The sequence below is a fragment of the Macrotis lagotis genome, chromosome 1 (assembly GCF_037893015.1).
Source record: "Macrotis lagotis isolate mMagLag1 chromosome 1, bilby.v1.9.chrom.fasta, whole genome shotgun sequence".
In the NCBI taxonomy this organism is placed as follows: Eukaryota; Metazoa; Chordata; class Mammalia; order Peramelemorphia; family Peramelidae; genus Macrotis; species Macrotis lagotis.
Genome location: NC_133658.1, coordinates 368,769,754 through 368,792,946, shown reverse-complemented (window position 1 = coordinate 368,792,946; position 23,193 = coordinate 368,769,754). Strand labels below are relative to the sequence as shown.

At 35.4% G+C, this 23,193-nt stretch overlaps 1 long non-coding RNA gene across 1 annotated transcript in view; it reads right to left on the bottom strand.

The window, feature by feature from the left end:
• LOC141517983 (uncharacterized) overlaps nt 1-22,930 on the bottom strand; it is a 202,843-nt gene extending 179,913 nt beyond the window's left edge. Inside the window, exon 1 of the long non-coding RNA XR_012477043.1 lies at nt 22,412-22,930. This is a non-coding gene — a long non-coding RNA (uncharacterized LOC141517983). The remainder of the gene's footprint in view (nt 1-22,411) is intronic.
• Between the last annotated feature and the right edge of the window lie 263 nt (nt 22,931-23,193).

Below are 23,193 nucleotides of genomic sequence, written 5' to 3'. Positions count from 1 at the left end.
CATTGAATGTCACTGTACAAGAGAGAATGAAACACTAGATAGACATTGGGCATGACCTAGGTAATCCCATTCAACAAATATGTATATGCTTACCATGTATAGGACCCTGAGCTTAAAGGAGCGAGGGGAAGAAAATTTAAAAATAGGAAAGCAAAAACAGTATTATTGAAGAGGAACACAACATATTTACAAGTAGCATCATACTACAATAATAAGTCAAATAAAAGAATAGCATTTGCATAAAGGAGAGGCTTAGAATCTGCCTGCTCCTAGTTATCTCAGATAGAGATAGAAAGCATCCCCTGAGGAAGAGAAAGAGTTCCTTGCTTCTGGTCATGGAGGTCAAAGGAGGGGAAGAGATTAACTGGTCCTGGGTTCCCAAAACTGAACTATTTTTGTTGCAGCTCATTTAAAACTAGCCAATATACGTAATGGACTTTAAGGTCCATAAAGGACTTTTGATCCTTATAATCTCCCCATAAGATAGGTGCTATCAACATTCTCATTTTAGAGATGAAAAAATTCAATCTGCAGTGAGATAGGTGACTTGTCCAGGGTCTCACAGCTAGTAAATCTCTGAGACAAAATTTTAACTGATACCTCTGACTTAAAATCCTTCACTCTATCCACTGTGCTTTCTGGGTGCCCTCTTTGTCTTCCCTTCCAAATCCAAGGGAGCATAAATTGGTGTCCTTGGGGCATGACAGCCCAAATGAATTAGGATTTCTTAGGACTCTAGGAAGAGAGCATTTGACCTAAATTGAGTAATAATAAGTGAGAGGAATCAATATTTCTGCTCTCATAGAGAGAAAGTATGATTATATTATGAACAAATCTTAACACTTTCATTATGGTTTTTTTGCTCGTAATTTATATTTCTTAATTAACAAAAATTCATTTCACTTCCTCCCAAATCTCCACCCTACATGAGGAGATTTTTTAACAAACATCCAAAGTCAAACAAAACAAATTCCTACATTGGCCATAGCAAATACAAACATACATACATATACATTATATATATATATATGTGTGTGTGTGTATACATATATTCACACATATATTTGTCTCATATATATCTCATTTATGTATAAATATTATATACATATATATATATCTTATTCTACACCCTGATTTCATCAATTTTCTTCCATGTGGTGGATAGTATTGCTTTATCATACAACCTCTGGAATTATTGTGTGGAGCAGAGTTATTAAGCTTATTTAAAGTTTTTTATGTATATGTATATGTGTATATATTATTTATACATATATATATATACATAGATTTATTATGTATAAATTGTTTACCTAGTTCTGCTCAAGTCTTCAGAAGATTCCCTTTCATCAATCTTATAGCACAGTCATGTTTTATCACATTCTTATACCATAAATAATACTTAGTCTCTTTGGTTTGCAAGGATGCCCTGAGATGGGAGCATATTCTTTATGGCTGATAGCTAATGTTTAATTCTTTCCAACTTTAGATAGTAGCCATATATTCACAAGATTAGTTGTACAGAGATGTCTTGACATTAGTTTGGAGAGGAGTGAAGATGCAACTTCAGATAGACTTTCAATACATTTGAAAATAAATGCACATTTTTATTGCTTGAGTAATTGAAAAAAAGTAGATTTGTGTAGTGGAAATACCATTCATTCAACAAAAATTTGTTGAGCATCTTATGTACCAGGCAATCTGTAAGGCAACAAGGGTTCAAAGGCAACAATTAAACCATCCCTGCACCCAAAGAGTGTGCATTCAACCAGTAATGGTGGAATCTTAAAACTTGGTCGGGTCAATGGTTGAGTTATATGAGTCAAGACAAGTTACTTCCCCATCTCAAACACTTCTTTGGGCTTAACCTTACCATCTATTAAATGAAATAAGGGGGGAAGGGAAAGTTGATGATATTCAAGGTCCCTTCCAGATAACCTCATTTCAGATAGTCACATACCTGACCCTAGGAGCTCAAGAATGTTACTGAGTCATCACCCCAGCTCACAGAAGAAAACATGACACCATAAAACTATTAATTCTTAGAGACAATTAAAAAACAAGAAAGATCAAATCTTAGTTCTTCTTTACATTTACAATGGACAGCATCTCCTTAAGACATACAAAATAGCTTATCCTACCAACATCTCAACTGGACAGATATCATTACCTTCATTTTACTGATGGAGGAAATGAGGTGAATTGACCTGCCCAAGGTCATAGATCCAGTCTGTAACCAAGAACAGGTGTTAGAAGGCAAAGTTTCTAGCCATGGGATTTCTGCTGAGGTCCTTCAACTCCAAGTATTTCTAAACTATGGACCCAGTGACATTCTGAAAGACAGGAAATGAACTCTCTTAAAGTTATTATTAACTTTAGAAAGAATTGGGGGGGACCAAAGGACTATATTATTTAAGGAACTGGGAAGATCAATGCATTTTGAGGCAGAATATCTATTGCTTATTATGGGTAACCATGGGAAAATTTATTTCCATTCCCTGGACCACACCTGTCAAATGAGAGATTTAGACAATTTGATCTCCTAAGAGTACTCCAGCTATAAATTTTAAAACCCTTACTTGTTATAAAACAAATACTACACTGAATCTCAGTTCTTAAGTCTTTCTAAGGGAAAGGGGAATCTGAGCAAATTTGAGAAATAACGTGAATTTTGTTTTAAAACAAAACAAAGCAAAATAAAAACAAAAGTCATAAGTCCTCAGTTGAGGCCAAATCTTATTTATTTCTTCCTGAAGAAAGAAAGCACAAGAAAATTTGATGGATTTTTGGATCTTAGGACAACAACAGCAGCAGCAGTAGCACTTTTCAGGAAGGCATGTGAAATAATTTCCCTTTTATGAGCCCTTTTATCAATAATTTTTAAAAGAGTTAATGTAAGACGTTGACTAATGAGACATGACCTTTTCATGTTATCAAAATAAAAAGGACTGTAACAGCAACTGTTGAGGATAGAGGCACTTAGCTCTGCAGGGACCCCTTCTTCCAGTTCGGGGTCATTCTCCTCATTCAGTTCTTTATTAGTCAGCCCTAGTCTCAGGGCAGGAATCCTGCTGATTGGAGATTTTTACAGCTTTGATTGAGAATACTCTCCAGCCCACTGAGGGGATTCTATAAGGATCCCGTTTATTTTTGAGATGAGATCTCTGTGAATTCGGGCCTGTCCTCTCTATGTTTCCAAAGTGGCTAAAGAGATAAAAGCCATGCTTCCTTCTGACCTTAACTGGACAGTGTAGTCTTGGCTTGTTTGGAATAATGAAGGCATATAAAGCTGTATAAATTAACTAGCAATTGACAGCTCTTCAAGACTACTTCCCTCCCTCATTTAAAGAAGTGAGTTAATTCAACACCTACATAAAATTAACCACTTTCATTCCAAGTAAGTGGATATTTCTGGAATGGCAAATATAATTTGTGTTAAGGCAGACTATCCTGGCAGGCCTGGATACAATGAAAATATGGAGTTGTGAATGTTACTTAAGGGAATTATATAAAATTATTATGCAGTATAAATTTTTCTGGATTATAGAATCATAATTGGACAATGACAAAATGGAAAAGGGTAATTATATTGAAGCCATAATCTAGCATTCCTGTAGGGTATTCAGTAATAGGCTGCCCCATTTTATTTTTTAATTTTTTTAATTAATATTTTATTTGGTTTCCAATTATATACAATAGTAGTTTCTACCCATCATTTTCTGTAAGGTTTTGGATTTTACAATCTTTCCTCCACCCTCCCTTCCCTCCCCCAGTCCCCCCACAGAAGGCAGTCTGGTAATCTTTACATTGTGTCCATGATATACATTGATTGAAATACATTGTATTGGGAGATAAATCATACTTGAATAGAAAATAAATATTAGAGATAGAAAAATTATGTAGTACATAAGACACTTTTTTATTTTAAAAAAATTGAAGGTAATAGATTTTGGTCTTTGTTTAAACTCCACAGGTCTTTCTCTGGGTACAGATGGTATTTTCCATCATAGTTGCTCTAAAATTGTCCTTGATTATTGCAGTGATGGAATGAGCAAGTCCCTCAAGGTTGATCATTACCCCAATGTTGCTTTTAGGGCATATAATGGCTCTGGTTCTGCTCATCTTGCTCATCATCAGTTCATGCAAATCCTTCCAGGCTTCTCTGAATTCCCATCCCTCCTGGTTTCTAATAAAACAATAGTGTTCTATAATATACATATACCACAATTTGTTCAACCATTCCCCAAGTGAATTGACATTCACTTGATTTCTAATTCTTTGCTACCACGAATAGGGCTGCTGTGAATAATGTTACTGTTGGATCAAAGGGTATGCACGTTTTTATTTAGGCTGGTCCATTTTAGACCTCCAACAAAGGAAATTAATTTTTTGAGGGTGTGTCATTATAATGTAGCAATCTCATCAATATAGCATCCTCTTAAATCTTGTATAGCATCAAAATTCCAGGATACTTCTTTTTTTTCCTTAAGGAGTCATTTGTTCGTCAAGATAACACTGAGTGGTAAGGGCAGCTTACCACAATATCCAATTATCACTGGACCTCAGACAGTTGCTAGTTATATGACCCTGGGAAAGCCAATTAAATTCTTTGAGGCTCAGTTTTCTCCTCTGTAATCTGGGAAAATACTTGTCTCATTTAGTGTTTCAGAACCTTTAAAGAAATTTGTAAATATGAGCTAATATTACTTGATGGAAAAGAAAATTTAAGGGCTGATATTTTAAGTAGTGAATGGTCAAAGGCAAAGGTAGAAATGTGGGCCTGGCTTCCCATATGTATAAAAGTTTAGCCCTAGTTTACCTCATCTGCAGACAGGACCTTTTGCATCTTATTTCCACTGATGTTTATGAGGTCTTAGGTAAAGCTCTAACTCTTGGGTCTCTCTTCATCTATAAAAGAATGAGGTTGATCCATGTTTCCTTTGGTTCTGATTTTCTATATTCTAGTATTCTGTATTCTAAGATTTACTCCATTTCTTATATTCCATGTTCTATGTGCTAAGAATCCTTCTGGCACTAGCATTCTATATTCTAAGTTCTTTCCAACTTTAATCTTCTATATTCTAAGGCACCTTTGATGTCTGATGTCCTGGTATCTTATTGCTCAGAGAATATTAAGTCACTTGGAAATGAGCTGAGAAACAGTTTTCATCTTTATAGATATCTACTTCACATCTATAAGAAAGGTGTGAATATCTCAAAGTTCAAAGTTAGGGATAAGTTATCTGAATGATATGAATAAATTTTATTGGGGAATAAATTGAGAATTCAAATGAAATCCAACTAACCTAAAAGTTTTAAAGGGGAAATGATTTTCTCAAGATCACACAGTCAGTAGAGCAATGATTTGAGCCCCAGTCTTTTGATCCCAAACCTAGTTTCCGATAGGCTACATTGGCTCAATGAAAAAGCTATATTACACTCATGATGTTTCTTTTTCGATCAAATCAAAATTTATCCTCTTGTGCTGTAAAGTATAGGGAAACTAATGGAGAGATTAAGAAAGGCTTCCTGGAGGAAGTGTCATTTGTCATTATGCTGCAGGTTGGACCATTAGTCATCAAGATGTGCTCACTGGGTCACGGTGATTTTAAAATTTTATTTGTTTTAAAGCTTGTTCACCTTACTCATCAGTTGTACCCAAATAGTTCACTTGTAGGAATAATGTCTATTTAAGAGGACTGATTATGGATTAGTTCATAATCTGATAATGTACCTCATAAACATCAATCCATTTTAAGGGTACAGAGAAAGTACCATTTGCTTGACAGGGCTTCAGAGTTGTAGTTGGTGAGGGGCAGCTAGGTGGTGCAGTGGATAGAGTGCTGGCCCTGGAGTCAGGAGTACCTGAGTTCAAATCTGACCTTAGACACTTAATAATTACCTAGCCACTTAACTCCATTTGCCTTACAAAAACCTAAAAACAAAAAACAAACAACAGAGTTGTAGTTGGTGTACCACTGAATAATGATATGCTACAAGCACTCCTAACAGTAACTCTAAGCTATTGTTTTTTGTTCTTGTCTTTGTCCACCTGTACTTATAAGTCTTATGTCTTAAGTCTTTCTTTTGAGTGAAGGAATAAATAACTGTTCTATACCTTATTTACACTGTACATTGTGCATCTTTGTATTCCTTTTAGAGAAGGAATTAGACATTATCCAAACCTAGGGTGTAAGTGATTCTCTCTGGGGAAAAATTCTGGAATGGGGACATAAAGAGCTAAAGAATTTGATTTTAAAAGTCTGACTTCTCTCTGTAGGCCAAGACCGAAATGAAAGCATGTCATATACTTAAACCCAAAACTAAGAGTCCCTAAGCAGAAAAGGGAGCAGGTAAAGATCCAGCTGCTATTCTTCATGAGGTTAAAATTCACTGAATAAGGTCCCACAGTGCTCAGGGCTAGGAAAAAAAAACAAAGGTGTACCAGGGTCCAGAAATTTCCTCCAGAAATTTGTAAGGTTAAGGTATAAACTCAAATAATCATAATATAGAGCAGTAGAAGAAAAGTGCCTCAGAGAGGAACCAAATGCTTTGTCAAGTGATATGAAAGGCTTACTGGAGAAGGTAGTACAAATTGGACTTTAAAAATTAAATCAGATTTCAATTTTCAAAAAAGGGAAGGAAGAGATTCCAGGCAGAAGAAATGATGTTCCCTATAAATCCAGACCAATTCTGAGCTTTTTAATTTTCTTAATCTTTGTAAGTAGGTATTTATTGTATTACACAATGGCTTTCCTCATTAAGGAGTGGCTTTATACATACTCTTTGACCTTCAGATGCTACTATTTCCTCATTTCTAAAATGAAGATAATAATACTATCCCCTCTAAGGCGCTGGGTAACTTAATTAATATTTATAAAGTGTTTGGAAATTTGCACATTAAAGATGATAGTTAACTACAAAGAATGATAATTAATCAAAAACAGGTATTATATTTCAAGAAATTTAATGGATTGTTGGTTCTCTTTCCAGCTTCTGGATGATCAGCACAGACTAATGGGCTTTAGAGGCTATGTTTAGTTACTTCAGGGAATGAATAATTCCTGAGTAAAACCAATTTTTCTGAAACCTTTAAAATTTACAAGGGCAAAAATCAAAGGGTTGGAGAATTTAGAATAAGAAAGGAATTTAGAGATACTGTGACCTCATTTTAAAAAAGAGAAAATTGAGACCCAATACAGGTTTCCCAAGGCTACATGGCTAATAAGAGATTTTTCCATGAAGCTTAATATTGTGACTAGATCTGGTCACAAATTCTCCACTCACTTTCTGGGATTGAAACAGAGCAGTTCCATTTAAAATAACTAGGAAATGCGATGAATATCTTTTAAATTAACCACCAAAAACTTACATAAATATAACTATAATGCAATGTTTACAGATATTAAGGAAACCCTAAATAATTGATGAGATATTCAGTGTTCTAGGTTGTACCATGCTAATAGAAATAAAAGTCATAATGTTACCCTACTAAGTCCACAGTTTCAAAACTATAGCAATCAAACTACTGATGGGTCATAGAACCAGGCAAAATAATAATAAAATAACCCATTAGATCCCCAGCACTTGGCTAGAGATACAAAGTACAAATGAAGAAGCAAAAGCTGAAGAATTTTTAGATTTTATTTTTATCTGAATTTAATGATGAGCCCCAAAATAGAATAATTTTCCAATCTTAGAAGTAAAAGAGAGAAAAAAAAGAATTGTATGTGAAAATATAATTTCTATTATATACACCTTTTTTAACGTATGATAAATTCCTGTTATTTTCAAAATGGACCTGTTTTTCTGTTTCCTACTGAACTTCCTTCAGTTCTCTCCAATGCACTTAAAATTAGTATGAATCCTCCTAAGTCCTCTCCATAAAAAGAATCCTGTAATAAATATACAAAGCAATTCACATATTTGCCATGTCTAAAATGCACATATATTTCAGTCCTGACAAGATTAATAAAACATTATCACTGTACTTTTTTAATCCATTCCTATAATTGTTACTTCAAAGTTGTGGGACTTTCCTGCTATGCGAGCACATAGCAGTTGGACCTATTATAATCCATCAGTCATTGTTTTCATTTGTGTCAAACTCTTCATGACCCCATTTAGGTTTTTCTTGGCAGAGATACTGGAGTGGTTTGTCATTTTCTTCTTCTGCTCATTTTACAGATGAGGAAATTGAGGCAAACATTTAACTGACTTGCTCAAGGTCACACAACTAGTAAGTTTGAGACCAGATGTGAATTCAGAAAGATGAGTCTTCTTAATTCCAGGCCTGGCACTCTATCCAGTACTCCACCTAGCTGCCCCCTTAACCCATCTACACCCTCCTAGAAAGTCTTCCTGAACTGCCACTGGGTGGGGGTGGGAGGGAACACCAACTCTCACGTGGCAACCATTGTTATTGTCACAAGTCTCTCCAAATTTAACTAGTAGCCTAGTCCTCAGAAAAGTCAATAGAACAAGTGCCTACTTAACCACTGGGCTAAAGCCCAGGGATACAAAGAAAAGCAAAAACAAAAACAAAAACAATCCTTTGTCTCCAGGAGCTCATTATCAAACAGGAGAGACTAAGCACAAAACACTATTGAACAAACCAGATAAAGCAGGATAAATAGGAAATCAATAGGGGGGAAGGCATTAAAATTCAGTAAAACAGGAAAAGTTTTTGTAGGTTAGAAGATGGAATTTTCACTGATGTCTTCATTTATTTATTTATTTGTTTGTTTGTTTATTTATTTATTTTTAGGTTTTTGCAAGGTAAATGGGGTTAAGTGGCTTGCCCAAGGCCACACAGCTAGGTAATTATTAAGTGTCTAAGACCAGATTTGAACCCAGGTACTCCTGACTCCAGGGCCTGTGCCTTATACACTGTGCCACCTAGCCACCCTCACTGATGTCTAAAGGAAGCCATGGAATCTAGAAAGCAGAGGTGACGAGGGAGAATATTCCAGGCAGGGGAAATTATTTTGAGACAAGAGGTGCATTGTCTTGTCTGAGGAACAGCAAGCATAACAATGTCACTGAATCTTTGGATATATGGAAAGATATAAGACTATTGAAAAGATGGGAGTATGAGCAGTTTGTGAATGCCACATAGAGGATTTTATTTTTTATCTTTTTTGTAAAAGGGAATCAACATCAAACATAAAGTCCATCACTGGTCCATACTCAAAAGATGTTAAAGCTAAGAATAATAGAATTTTAAACCAGATCAAATTAAGTCACAAAAGCTCATAGATTCAAGGTAAGGTGACTTCAGACATCATATAGTCCAGTCTTCATTTTACAGATCAAGAAATGGAAACTCAAAAAGAGGGAGTGATTTGCCAAAGGTTATCCAGATGCTAAATGGTACAGACAGTATTTGCAGCTTTTCTGATCTAGTGTTTTCATCAATACTTCAAGCCTGTAGCATCATTCAGAAGGTATTAAATTCTTATATAATGAAACATTGCCATCAGCATTTGTTATAGACTCTGACAATGTTTCCAGGGGAAATGGAATATTTGGGCATAAGTAGTGAAATAAATCCACCACAGGTGTCCTTATTTAGAACCTCCTGCACTTGTGTGTGTGTGTGTGTGTGTGTGTGTGTATGAAACAAAATATATATATGCACATATATATGTGGAGAAAATGGTTCAGAAAAGCTACTTTTTCCTATTCCATTCTTATTTTCAATTGCATGTGCCTGTGGATGGCAATAGGGGGTTAGAGGGAGGGGAGGCCTCAAAGGCTTGATAGAAAAGAGAAAATGAGGTGATAAATGACTTGAACCTCAAAGAATAACACATGTAGGAAATGAAAGACATGTAGTAATTTCTGCCATTCCTTCCCTTTCATCTTCTATAGCCATATTTCCCAAACTTTTTCAGTACATGACATACCTATGAGCCTACCAAAACATATCTAGACATACTAGAAACATGCTATGCTCCCCTTCATGTCTTCCAAGTACATATACATATGTCTTCCAAACCACATTACATTGGTAGATAGACAACAAAAAGATGCACTGATGGATGAAAGCATATAGATGATGCATAGATAGAGAAAAATAGAGATAGGTAATAGATAAACAAATGGATGAATGGATAGATGGATATAGATAGATAATTTAAGGAATCTACAATTTTATTAATGTTGGTCTTTCCTCCTTTCACATAGATCAAAGCTCTTCCATACTTTAGGACAAAAGATTTGAAACTTTTTGTGTCATTGATTCCTTTAGCAATCCAGTGAAGACCATGGATCCCTTCTCAGAATAATGCTTTGTTGCTCACATGCATATCCAATGGAAATGATAACTTTTAGTTAAAGGTCAGTGAAAATAAAGATTTATTTTTTTCCTATACAGGTTTATAGATCCTTTGAAATATATCCTCAGTCTCCTTGGGGAAGGTAAGGGAACCCCTGTTCAAAATTCTGTTTTTGTGGGATGTAACCGCTCTGAGGGCAGAATTAGCTTTTTTGCTGTTGTTAATAGGTCCCTAGTACCTAACAGAAAGCTTGATATGTAGTAAGTACTTAATAAATACTACCAAAAAATGGAACTGAATTGAGTAGTCTTCATGTATTCCTGTAATTTAAAATAAAATACTGAGGCTTCTGTGACATCATGGGGAAAAGAAATAGACTTGAAACCAGAAAACATGCTTTAGAACCTAGGATGTACTATTCACTTATTTGCTTTGTAATGGTGGGCAATTCATCTTGCCTTTTTTGAGTCTCAAGTACCCATCCATTGAATAGAATAGATGACCTAGTATATACTTCATAGAATTATTAGGAGAAAAGTATATTGTCAACATTAAGGCAATTAAAAAAACATAAGCTTGTAATATTAATATTACTATCATCCTCACCATCATCCCTGATGACCAGTCTTCACATAGTGAGACTCTTCATTTAACTAGATTGGTCCTCACAGGAGATAGAGTGATTCTCCAGATCTGTACCCAAAAGTCTTTCCAGCTTGGTACAGCCTGCTAGCTCTCGGATATAGTTAACTTTCCATTGCTCCTTGTCAACTCCACACCTCAATGGCCTAAGAGGCAGACTTTAATGGAAGTGATAAAAGGAAGAATTAGAAATCAGTAGGTATCTGCCACCACAGAAAACCCAGACTTTGAGAAGACTATAGATAGGACTCTTAAACTGGAAGACCCCTTAGAAATTACCTTGTCCAAATTCCTCAATTTACCAACAAGGAAACTGAAGCCTAGAGAGAAGTGATTGATTTGCTCATGGTCAGCAGCAGTAATGAAAAGGGCACTACTAAATAAACCCATAGTGACATTGGCATTGTTTTCAAGCTTCAGGCGTCTATAAACTTCCTGGGAAAGAGAGAGACTCAACTATAATTGCTCTCCTCTAGTAAATAGAAGAACATATTGTATGATTGATGGTACGGTTTGCCTGTGGCAGCATCCTGACCACACCCATCTTCCAATGTGGAATAGACTCTGGAGAAAAACAGATGACCCTCTCCAACCACTGAAGCAAGTTTCAGGCATTTTGATCACCAGGGACCGTTTAGGCTATAGTAATTGTCACTCAAAGACTCCTTTTGTACAGTCATGTATGATTAGAGAAAGAAGCAACTACAGAAAACAAACACAACTCTAGAGGAAAACATGTAAGACTTCCCAGTACAAGCATAGGAGCTTGAACAGAAATATCTAAATGAGGTTTTTTTTTTCCTTCCTCCCCCCCCATCTCTGTAAAAAAAAAAAAGAAAAGAAAAAGAGTCCCCATACACACAACAATTACCTTTGAGATGAGATTTAATGTGCCTAGAGTTTGCCTAGAGCAATTTTTTACAACTAAGATATAAACTCCAGAAAAACAGAGTTTAAAATGGAAACACTGCAGCAGTTCTTACAGGATCTTGGCGGCTGTAGAAGAGGTGAACATTCTTGGTGGGGAGAAGGAAGATACTGGATCATACAAAATTTATTCAAAGAAGTAACATTGCTGATAATGAGGAATTTCTGCTTCACTCTCCAAACTGTTTTTCTTTTATCACATTTGGGTTTATTAATAACAAAAATCAGTTGGCTGAAGACTGTTAGTGGAGTACTGTGGATTACATCAGAGGCACTGAATCATAGACCCTTAGAGCTTCTGAACTGCAAAGGATTTCAGAGCTCATAGATTCACCTAGTCCAATCTCCTCATTTTACACTTTAGGAAACTGAGGTCCAGAAAAAAGAAATGACTCATAAAAATCATGCACTTTAGATGTGAAAGGAACCTTAATGATTATCTAGTCCAATGTCATCATTTTACAGACTTTGGAAAGAGACATAAAAGACCATAGAATTTAGAATGGAGAAGAATCTTAGAGATGATTTAGTCTAACAGCTTGTTTTCAACAAAGCTTTTATTTTATCTTTTCCAATTACATGCAAAGATAGGTTTCAACATTCATCCTTTTGCAAGCTTTGGAGTTTCACATTTTTCACCACCCTCTCTACCCTCCCCCCTCCCCATGGCAGCAAACAATCTGATATAAGTTGTACATGTAAAATCATGTTTAACATTTTTCCATATTAGTCATGTTGTGAAAGAAGAATTAAAACTAAGGGGGAGGGGGAGAAACATGAGAGAGAAAGAAACAACGTAAAAGAAATTTTTAAAAATGAACATGGTATGCTTTGCTCTGATGCCATCGTTTTTTTTTTTTAGTTTTTTTTTTTTTTTCCAGATTTGGATGTCATTTTCTGTAACAGATCCTTTAGGATTGTCTTTATCAGTGAACTGCTAAAAGGAGCTGCATTCATCATAGTTGATTCATCTCACAATATTACTGTTGTTGTGTACAATGTTTTTCTGGTTCTGCTCATTTCACTCAACATCAGCTCATGCAGGTCTTTCCAGGTTTTTCTTAAGTCTGGCCACTCATGATTTCTTATAGAACAATAGTACTCCAAAGCATTCATATGTCATAACTTGTTCAGCCATTACTCAATTGATGGACATACCATCAATTTCCAGCTCTTTGCCACTATAAAAGTAGGAACTGTAAATATTTTAGAACGTGTGGGTCTTTCCCTCTTTTTGATGATCTCTTTGGCATATAGACCTAGTAGTGATATTGCTGAATCAAAGGGTATGCGCAATTTTTTACCCTTTGTGGATAGTTCCAAATTGCTCTCCAGAATGTTTAAATCAGTTCAAAATTCTATCAATAGTGCCACCATTTACCCACATCTCTCCAACATTGATCATTTTCCTTTTTTGTCATTTTATTTAATCTGATAGGTATGAGGTATGAGGTGGTACCTCGAGTTGTTTTAATTTACATTTCTCTTATGAATAATGAAGTAGAAGAATTGGGATAGTTTGTAAGAGTAATTTCTAAGAGTAATTTTCTGGTGTGATTTCTCATTACTTCAGTTGCAAATTTAAAAATAAAACAAAAAAGGGAAATAAAATATTTCACCTTAATTCTAGAATTTTGTGACTTCAAGCAAATTCCTTCCCTTGACTGGACCTCAGTTTCTTTTTTTCTTAAAAAGACTGCATGATCTGTAGAATCCCTTAACTCTCTGATAGCCTCTGACTGTCTTTGGAGTAAGGCTCTCTGTGCTGTCTATGTTTCAAAATGTGCCTGTGTCATTATTCATCCTGGCCCTTGAGTGCTTAAACACACGCCACAGGAGACAAATAAAAATAACACAGAGAGGTTGTTTTTTTCTTTGTCTTCCTAAACAAATATGTGGAAGAATATCCCCTCAGTTCCTAAGGTTTTCGTCCCCTCCCCCCAACTTGAGTTCCTTTTAGCCCAGGGGGTTTATACCCCATTTACTCCCAAACAACTTTTGCAAATACAAAGTCTCCTCTTCTTCTAAGCAAGGAAAAACTTATGCATAGCCCACACCCACTGTTACTGCTTCAAACAACTAGCCCACAATTCTGACCGTCAATCAGATTCCATTGTAAAGTTGTTGCCTAGGTAACCAAGATCCAGCCACAGAAATGGACTGAAGTGTATAGAAAAAACTCTCAACCCCTTTTTTCTAAGCTCCTCCTAAAAGAGTGGACTACTTGTTGCTTAAAATAAATCTTTAAACCATGCTCATGTTCTTGGGAAAAATCACTGTATCAGCATATATGCAACTTCTTTATTTAGCATAGCAAAATAAATAAATAAATAAATGAAAAATAACCCAAACTATTCAAAATGTATGGAATAAATAATAAAATATACAGCAGTATATCAACAAAAAAGAATATTGTTGTACCAAAAGAAATGACAAATATGAAGAATACAAAGAAATAAAGTAAGACACAAAAGTGATGCAGGAAGAAGAAAGTGAATCAAAACCATATTATACAGATTGAAAAGTTAAAATTTAAAAACTAAGAAAAATCAACAATTAATATAGGATTAAAAAAGAGCTTAGCAGGAGACACAGAAGCAAATAATTCATTACTTATTTAGATTTGGAAGGCACCTAAGAAACCATCTAGACTAGTTTCTTATTTTACAGATGAGGAAACTAAAGACCAGGTAAGCTAAATGATAAATCCCAGATCAAACACCTAATAAGCTTAAGAACTGAGATTTGAACCCAGATTTCTGACTTCAAATCCAAGGTTCTTTCCACTATATTATAATGCTCTTACTAAAGATTATACAGGACTTGTATTCAAATAATTTGGATTCAAATCCTATCTGGGTTGCCTCTGTGGCTTTGCACACCCCCTTTAACTTTCCAGGTCTCAGTTTCTTCACTTATAAAATGAAGGAATTGATCTTACAATTCTCTTCTAGCTCTAAATCTATCATCCCCTAATCTTGTAGAAGTTAAGGATCCATCCTCTGATTTTTAACAAATCATAAATCACTTGGAGTTTATTTTTTTAATGTATGAGGTAATTTCTTTATTATGATTGCTCATTGGAAAGTGTAGGTTTTTTGATGGTTATTACATTTATAATTTAAAAATTACTTTAAAAAGAAAATGCTACTACAAATGTGTGCCTATTTGAATACATTCCATCAAGAGAATGAGAATTCGGTTTGTATAAAAGCTAAAGAATTATGAAGAAATAATTCATTCCCACTTCCAGTCATCAAATATTTACATGGAGTCCTAAATGAATATAAATACACAATCCTCTGTAAACATATGCTTTGTGCCTCAAGCCCAAGTGGATTATTGCCCTGGAATTATTATGAGTTTGCCACAAACACACAACACTGAATCATTCAGACATGGCATCCTCTGACATTGTGTTCAAGCAATTCCTCATTGTAGAATGGGCTAATTATAAAGTCAGAAGGACTATTGTCAAAAAGCACATAACGATTTCTTGAACTGTTTGAGAACTGAGCAAACACCAGGCTATACTGGATGTCCTGTACTGATTACTATCTCCAGTTCTTTGGTGGCTTTGAAGGTTGGCTATGATTACAAGTTCTGAGGTCTCCATGTCAGAAAATCCTATTGCATTGTATACCTTAATAGCTATTTTCAGCCCCTGCTGTTTATTTTAAGGAACTATGCCTAAATGAAGTATTAAATGAAGTACTACCTGATTCATGGAGGGACAGAGTTTATTTTTATCCAATGGGTTGTGGTTCAACTTTCCTTATTTTATTGGGCAATAGTTATCAATGAGCAAAGACAGGAACTGTTAGTACTAATGTCAACTATACCATCAGCCCTGTCATTCTATTCAACCAAACCTTGATGAGGTATCTTCTAGATAGAAAGTTCTAGTACTTAGAATGCAAAGATGACAGAGATTACCTAGAAATAAAAAGACTGTATTACCAAAGGAGACAAGAGAGAGAGAGCAGGAATAGAGAGAGGAGACTTAATATTCTCAGAGAAAAAGTTGGGTGAGGAGGTAGAAAGTAGAATAAAAGATGTGAATGGGGAGTAGTATCAGGTAAACCTGGACAAATAGGTAAAAGACAGCTCTCAAGGAGTTTAAAATCACTGAATTACAGAGTTTCAGAGTTGGAAGGATATTCAGTGGTAAACTAGTCATCTGACAGTCTTTGCTAGAAGACCTTCAGTAAGGTAGAGCTCATTAGGTATTGAGACAGCCCAATCTTTTTGAAGAGCACTGATCATTGGAAAATTTTCCTTACAATAGCTTCAATTTTCTTCTCCTTAAAAAAAATTTTAAAATGCATTTGATTGTAAAATGAAGGGTAAAGTGAAAGGACACTACATTTGGAGTCAAGGTCAAAGTATCTATGTTCAGATTCCGGCTTTGCTACTTACTAGCTGTGTGATTTTAGATGAGTTAGTTTCCCTTCTCTAGACATTAATTTCTGATCTGTAAAATGAGAGAGCACTACTAGATGAGCTCTTCCAACTCTAGATCCAGTTTATAAAAGCACTGATAATTTCATTACAAGAAAAAGAGAACGAAGGACAAAAAAAACTAACCAAAGTATTGTTAGAAATCTGACAAAAGAAAAGATAATTTTCAGCTAAGGGGAATGGAATAGGGTTGGATTTAGGAAGACTTCATGACCCTGACCTGGGACTTGAAGGAAAGGAAAGACTTAAAAAGAAAAACATTAGTAGAGGACAAAATCCATTCCAGATATGGAAGACTACATGACCAAAGGAGACAAGAGAGAGCAGAATTAGAGAGAGGAGACTTAATATTCTCAGAGGAAAAGTTGGAGGGTGAGGAGATAGAGAGTAAAACAGTTCCATCATAACCTGAATGATGTGAATGGGAAATAGTGTCAGGTAAACCAGGACAAATAGGTAAAAGACAGGTCTCAAAGACTCCTAAATTTGCAGGAATTTTAGCCATTGCTTTTTAATTCACTCACTGTCAAATGATCTGTATGTTAAAAACAAATAAATGAGGATTAGACAAAGCAACAAGGCCAATTAGTCATCTCGTGTCTAATTGGCAGGTTTGTTCCTGCTTCTTCCCTTTCCATTAAACAGCAGACTAGGCTCCTCCACACTCTGCCAAAAGAACACAACTCTCCTGAACCAAAGAGATAATCAACATCTAAGGGAGGATGCTAAAGCCATCTCCAGCCCTGGAAATTCTGAGCTGTTTAATTAGAACACATGTTTATAAGTTGCCCTAGGGCTTTGGCCTATCCGATGCATGCTATAATTGATAAAATAAACTGATGGTTCAAATGATAGACAACATACACTTTTCCACATTTTGTAGTATGTGGCCTGAAATGCCAAGTGAGAATAAATCAATGGAAATTTTTGATCCCATGATTTTATGACAATACCACAAATTCCACAGATTCCTTGTAGACATCTTTGTGTGATACAACTGAAAGAATGACTTATAGTCTGAATACTAAGAGTCAGACCTCTCCTTATACCTGAGATGAGGAGAGAGGTTACCTATATGATCTTGGTCAGATCACTTTATCTTTCTAGGCCTCAATATTTTCTGGATTAGAAACTAGGGCATTAGACTTGCAATCAGGAAGATCTGAGTTCAATCCTACTTCATTCACTTACTGAATTTCTGAAAGGTTTGGTCTTAATGTCCTCTAGGATCCCTTTTGGCTATGATCCTATGGTTTTATATCTATTATTGAGATCCTGTTTTTCTGGAGGGAAAGACTTCTTCAGAGTGAAGGTTTTGAAGGGGCAAAAACAGATAAATATAAGGGTGAGATACTATGAAGTGCAAATGAAACATTAGATATTTTGTAGGGGACCAAAAGTATGTAAAAAAATCCAGTAGAGACATTGAACTTGCCCCTAGTGCACAGACTCTTTCAATACCATTTCACCCAGTCATTCATTTGCATAGACCAACAGAAACTTGGAAAATATATGAGATGGTCATAATAAATAAGGTTAAGTTCCCTTATCAAGGAATTCCATCTCTGAGTCATGAAGAATATCCCTGTCAACTTCTGCCTGGGAAGTGACAAACCTCAGAGACATAAAGGGAAAAAAAATAAAGAGGGTTTTTCCAGTACAGGTCAAGGGTCTTTGAGCTTTCTGAAAGAGCAGGGGAATAGGTAAGTAGTGCAATGGATAGAACACTGGCCCTAGAGTCAGGAGATCCTGAATTCAAATCCAGCCTCAGGCACTTAAAAAATTACCTAGCTGTGTGATCATGGGCAAGTCACTTAACCCCACTGTCTTTCACAAAGCACCCCACTGCTACCACAAAAAAAAGAGCATGCTAGCATTTAGCTTAAAGAGCAAACATACACTCTTTTCAGCCTGAGGATATAAGTAGTAAAAATGGCAGATGCCCACTGAAAAGCAAGCCTTGTGAGTCCAATAGATCTACTTGTCCAACAGTCACTGAGCCCTGTAAGGAACAAACCCAACTGAGACATCTGTCAGATGAGATACCATAAACAATGAGAAACCAGACCAGTCTAGCAATAGTGTGACTCATCCATCACAATAATTCATAGAATTTGTCTTCAGTAGACATAATTAACTTTGTAATGACTTTCCATAAAGAGAGATATCAAGTAAATCATTTTGGTCACTTGTGTTTCCTACACATATATTTGACCACCATTGTATTTTAAGCTTATTTCCTCTCTCCTCTCACAGTATCTTTGTATATTTGTGGTATACTAAGGTTGGAAGAAATTCTTTGTAACTACTATTCTTACTAAACAATTTTAGAGTTAATCTTTTCTAGGAGAAAATTTAATCTACTGGATGATTATTGTTGAGAAGCACATCTATGGGGGCTTTATGAGCTATAATGTTAAGACTAACCATTCACAGCATTACCCCTAAAACTGAAGATAAAAATCAACTCTAGGTGAACACCACCCATTAGTGCAAGTGCAAGTTGAAAGAGGATACCACATACAAATTAGAATTTAGAAATTAGCAAGGTACCCCAATTGCCAACTAATGATTTATTTTATATGTGAGACTAAATCAGGTACATTATCACTATTTTGATTTCTTTTTCAAGGATCTATTTTTTTTTCATCTATGTTATTAGCTTCTCCACTATCATAGGTCACAATGTATGGTGCAGTTGAAAGATCACAGGATTCAGAATCTGAAGTCTCTGCTATTTTCTAATTATGTTAACTTGGACAGGTAATTTCACCTCTCAGTTATCTCAACTGTAAAATGAAATGGTTGTCCTCGTTCAAATAATAGGTGACATTTTTTGTGGTACCTCGCAGGTTTGCAAAACAGTTTACATATATTGCCTCTCTCATTAGAATGTAAGTTCTTTGAGAACATAGAATTTTGACTTGTGTCTTTGCATAAACAGTAATTATCATAGTGTCTGAGATCTAATAGGCACTTAATCCATACTTCATTACTTGATCTCATTTGATCTTTATAATATCCTTTGAGGTCATTCACTATTATCCCCATTTTGCCAATGAGGAGTCTGAAGGTCAAAAATGCTACATGGTTTTCCCAGTCTTATAGTTGGTAAATGTCAGAGACAGAATTTGTATCCATGACTCCCTAACTCTAAGTCTAGTTTTTTTCCTACATTCTGCTTTGAATATCAGATTCCTCTCAATTTAAATTCTAGATTTCCCAAAATGTTTCAGTAAACAGTCTTTGTGGGTTATTTAATGGCTAAAAAAAAAAATAATCACTCAGGATAGCACTTGAAGCTTGACTCATTTGATCACTGGTTGACAAAGTCCATCATTAGGATTCTTTTTTTTTTTTTTAGGTTTTTTCCCAAGGCAATGGGGTTAAGTGGCTTGCCCAAGGCCACACAGCTAGGTAATTAGTAAGTGTCTGAGGTCAAATTTGAACTCAGGTACTGCACCACCTACCAGTCCCCCATCATTAGGATTCTTGAAGTCTTTCTAATTTGGTAGGACATGCTTGAACTTGGATTTCTTTAATTTAAGCCAGAATCATACCACATCCACCCTCCCCATACACATACTACATACTGCAGTGAAACTTTAGAAAACTAGAGTGACGAGTCCTAAACTGTAAATTTATTATTTTTTTACTTTTCAATTAACTCATTATTTTAATCAATTTATTCCTCCAACTCCCCCTTTGAACAATTTTAAAAAATATTCCTGAAAATAAAACTTCATGATCCAGCAAAAAAAAAGCCACATTATCATGTCAAAAAATATAAATCCTTGCATTTTAAGTTCTTCACCTATTTATTAGGAAGCAAATAGTGTGTTCCATCTACATTCTTTGGAGTTCTGACTCATCACTGTATTGATCAAAGTCCAAAAGTCTTTCAAAGTCCTTTTCCTCTCTAATGTTATCACTGTATAAATTGTTCTTCTAATTCTGCTCCCTTGACTCTGTGTAACTACATAAAAGTTTTCCCAGTTTCCTCTGAAAATATCTATTTCACTATTTCTCATGGTACAATAATGTTCCATTGTGTTCATGTACCACAATTTGTTTAACCATACCCCAAAAGGAAGATACACCCTTAATTTCCAAAGTTTAGTTACCATAAAAAAGATGCTATGAATATTTTATATGTATAAGATTATTTACTTCTCTATTTGATTTTTTGGTGGTTTTTATCCTAGTTGTGGGATGGTTACTTAAGGATCTCATTTATATCATGAAAATTTCAAATATATCTACACTGTAAGAAAGAATTGCTCCATTGTGCAAGAATGGGAGGATTTTCAAATCAAAATGAAATCTTTGAAGATACTTTTTCATTTTATGTTATCTCTACAACAGATTTAAAATATACCATCAATGACTAACCAAGTCCTTCTGAACAAATATAGCATTTTTAAAAGTCTTGGTATAGAAACAAAGCCTGAGTCACTTATAGGCAAATGGCACTAAATATCAACTACTTTACCTGAAAACATAGCCTTAAGTAAAAAGATAGCTCAGGGATAATGTCACAGTAAAAATGATAAAGATGATAATAATAGCGATTGTTCATATACAACAACAACATTGCTTCACCATTTACAGAACGTTTTGTCAACAACGGTAAGTATGTAATTTTATGTTTTATCATCTTGATTTTATAGCTGAGGAAACTGAGTCTCAGATATGTCAATGTGTTACCCAAGGCCTCCCTTTCTCTAAGTGCTGAAACTGAAACTAAATGTTGTTGCTTGTTTGTTTTTATTTTCTCATACAATATACCCACTGTACTTGCTCATTAATTGAATAAAGGGTAGAGAAAGAAGAGGCCAGAGATCAAAAACAAACTTCATCTACATCAAACTTGTCTCATTCCCTCAACAACCCTGTGAAATAGATACTACTAAGCCGTAATTTATATCATGATGATAAAAGAGATTCATTAACTTGCTCATAGTCACACAGCTAGGTCAAAGAGGCTAAATTTGAACACAGGACTTCCTGACTTTAGGTTAATTGCTCTAGTCACTATATCAAGGACAAGAGTTCATCTGATATGACCTCTCACTTCTTTGTCCTGATGAGTTAACTGAAGTCCAGAAAGGGCTTAATGGTTTATGACAAAGATTAGTGATTGGGTTCTCTTAATTCTCAGATTATTTTTCTTTCCAATATAGATTGGGGAACATCTGGCTTGCTACATTTAACAAACCAGATGTTTCCTAATTCATATATGGGAAAGAGAAATAGTCATCTATGTCATGGTCATCTATCTATGGTCTTCTATGATCTTGTTCCCCCAGTAAATATGAGCTCAACTCAGAAATGTTTGAAGCACATATAATGTGCAAGACATGGTATTATCACTAGATGGATTGGATTTAGTGGTACCTAAGGCTCAGTTTTGTCCTTCCAGAACTTGCAGCAATGTTGAACTATGGAAAGTCTCTGGGCCTGCAATCAAGAGTTAGGTCCTAGTTCCAGTTTTTTTCTGTCCACTGTCTTCATGATATTAAACAACTCCCTTCCCTTCTTGGGATTTTAGCTTCTTCTCTTGATTTAAACATTCTTATCTTGCTGCCCTAGAGCTTTTCAAAGAAATTTGGTAACTTTAAATAAAACTAATTTCTTTTGTAATTCTATGAATTTTATCTCATGCATTTAAAAACATTCTGGGAAGGGAAGGGGGTCTATAAGACTTCACCAGACTGCCAAAAGGATCCATGACTCAAAAAAGATTAAGAATCCATTCCAGCTCTAGAATCTGTGATAAAATACCCCAAATCAGACTGCCAAAACTACGAGAGGCATCTTGTGGGAGAGAAGAGGTATTAGACTTACTACCAAACTGAAGGTCTACAGAACCAAAGTGCTGATGTTTGCCTGTGAATCCTGAATAGTCTACCAGTGTCATGCCAGGAAACAGAATTGCTTCCATTTAAATTGTCTTAGGAAAATTCTGAAAATTCCCTAGAATGCTAAGATACCAAACACTGAGGTCCTTTCTTGAACTAAACTGCTAAGCTTTCAAACGTTACTACAGAGAGTGCAACTATGATAGACTGGCCATGTTGTTCAAATGACAGGAGTATACTCACCAAAAAGACTTTTATGAAGAACACAAACTGGGCAAGCACTGATGGAGAGGTGTGGAAGAAGTGGTGACACAGAGACACCCTTAAGATATCTCTTAGGAACTCTGGGATTGTACAGCATGGTGTGCCCTCATCACTGAGGGTGCCGAACTCTATAAGCAAGGCAGAATGGAAGCAGCTCAAAAGGAAGTTTAGAATAAGCACCCAAGTGTTCACCTGGACTGTTTGTGCCTGACCTTTGATAGAGCATTCTGAACTCATAATGGTCTTAGAAGTCACAGTCGAACCCACTATAACTCAGCTCTAAAACAGTGATGTCATTTTGGTCTTCTTCAATATTGAAGGACAAGATCTAACTATTCAACCAACTAATCAATAACAAAGGTTTATAATCAGGCATCAAAGACTGATCCCCCAATGAATTCACAATCAGATGACAAGGGATTCATGACCTCAGATAGGGAAAAATGCAAATATATTTCAGTGTAATTGATTTCCTTTATAATTCTGGGTACTTTTATGAATTTAAAAATATTCTGGAGAGCTTGGTGGCTAGTACTAGCCCTGGACTCAGGAAGACCCAAGTTCAAATTCTGCTTCAGATACTATCTGGGTGACTTAGGGCAAGTCACTTAACCCCATTACCTTGAAAAACAGAAAATGAAATATTCTGAGATGTCATCAATAACATAAAAAAAAAGTTAAGAATCTTTGATCTGAAGTAATTTCTACATTATATCCTCTACACCTGAGCCATTGTGATACTCCTAATAAATTATTCTGAT